The sequence below is a fragment of the Orycteropus afer genome, unplaced genomic scaffold (assembly GCF_000298275.1).
Source record: "Orycteropus afer afer isolate SDZICR_OR568_19922 unplaced genomic scaffold, OryAfe1.0 scaffold00126, whole genome shotgun sequence".
Taxonomy (NCBI): domain Eukaryota; kingdom Metazoa; phylum Chordata; class Mammalia; order Tubulidentata; family Orycteropodidae; genus Orycteropus; species Orycteropus afer.
In genome coordinates, this window is record NW_006921713.1 from 1,652,300 (window position 1) to 1,654,172 (window position 1,873).

Sequence of the window (1,873 nt, forward strand, 5' to 3'; positions counted from 1 at the left end):
TTGAGGACTAAGGTGCACCTGACACAAGCCATGATATTTCCAATCACCTCATATGCATGTGAGAGCTGGACAATGAATAAGGAAGACTGAAGAAGACTTGATGCTTTTGAGTTGTGGTGCTGGCAAAGAATGCTGAAAATACCATGGACTGCTAAAAGGACTAACAGATCTGTCCTGGAGGAAATGCACCCGAAATGCTCCTTGGAAACGAGAATGGCCAGACTTAGTCTCAACTATTTTGGTCATGTTGTCAGAAGGGACCATTCCCTGGAGAAGCATGTCATGCTTGGTAGGGTGGAGGGTCAACATAAGAGGGAGAGGCCTTCAACAAGATGGACTGACATGGTGGCTGCGATGATGGTCTCAAGTATAGCAGGAATCATGGAGCTGGCATGGGATTGGGCAGTATTTTGTTCTGCTGTGCATGGGGTCCCTATGAGTTGGAAATGACTGGATGGCACCTAACAACAACAACAACAACAATGTCCTCCCAAGTTCATCCACATTATGTGGTGTTTTACAGAGTCTATATTATTCTTTAGGGTTGCATAGTATTCCATTGTGTGTATGTACCATAGTTTGGTTATCCATCCCTCAGTTGATGGACACCTAGGTTGTTTCCGTCTTTTGGCTATTGTAAATATTGCTGCGATGAACATGAATGTGCATATATCTCTTCTTGTCCTGGTTCTCACTTCTGTAGGATATATACCTAGTAATGGAATGGGTGGATCAAATTGTATTTCTAATTCCAACTTTTTAAGCATTTGTCATACTGCTTTCCACAGTGGTTTTATCATTTGACATTCCCTTCAGCAATGTATGAGAGTCCCAATCTTTCCAAGTCCTCACCAGCATTTGTTATTTTCTGTCTTGTTGAACTTTGCTACCAGTGCTGGGGAAAGATGGTATCTATCTAATGTCTAAAGATTGTTAACATTTCTTTATGTTTGTTGGCTGCCTGAATATCTTCTTTGGTGAAATGTCTTGTCTATTCATGTCTTCTGTCCATTTTTTAATTGGAATTTTTGTATTTTTGTTTTTGAGGTATTGGAGTTTTTCCATAAATTCTAGAGATAAGTGTCTTGTCAGATATGTTGTTGCCAAATTTTTTTCCCAATTTGTAAGTTCTCTTTTCACTTTTTTGGAGAAGTCTTTGGAAGCACAGAAATATTTTATTTTCAGAAAGTCCCATTCATCTACTTTTTCTTCAGCTGTTTGTACATTTTGGGTTATGCTTGATAGTCTAATTATGCCATATATTAGGACCCCTAAATTTTTCCCTAGTTTTTCCTTGAGAAACTTTCTAGTTTTAGGTTTCACATTTAAGTCTTTGATCCATCTGTAGTTATGTTTTGTGTGAGGTACAGATCTTGTTCCATTTTTCTGCAAATTGATTTTGCCAGCACCATTTGTTAAACAGACAGTCTGTTCTCCATTTAATGGATTTTGGCCCTTTCTCAAAGATTAGCTGACCATAGGTCAATGGATCTATTTCTGGGTTCTCAATTCTATTCCACTATGTGTCTGTCATTGTACCGATACCAGACAGTTTTAACTACTGTGCCTGTATAGTGGGTTTTAAGATCTAGGAGTGTGAGATCTCCTACTTTGTTCTTCTTCAGTAGTGCTTTGCTTATCCAAGGTCTCTTTCCTTTCCATATAAAGTTAGTGATTGTTTTTTCCATATCCTTACAGAATGTTGGAGTGTGTCAGGGTTGTATCCTTTCTCCACACTTATTCAATCTATATGCTGAGCAAATAATCCGAGAAGCTGGACTGTATGAAGAAAAACGTGGTATCAGGATTGGAGGAAGAATCATTAACAACCTGAGATATGCAGACAATACAACTTTGCTTGCTGAAAGTGAGG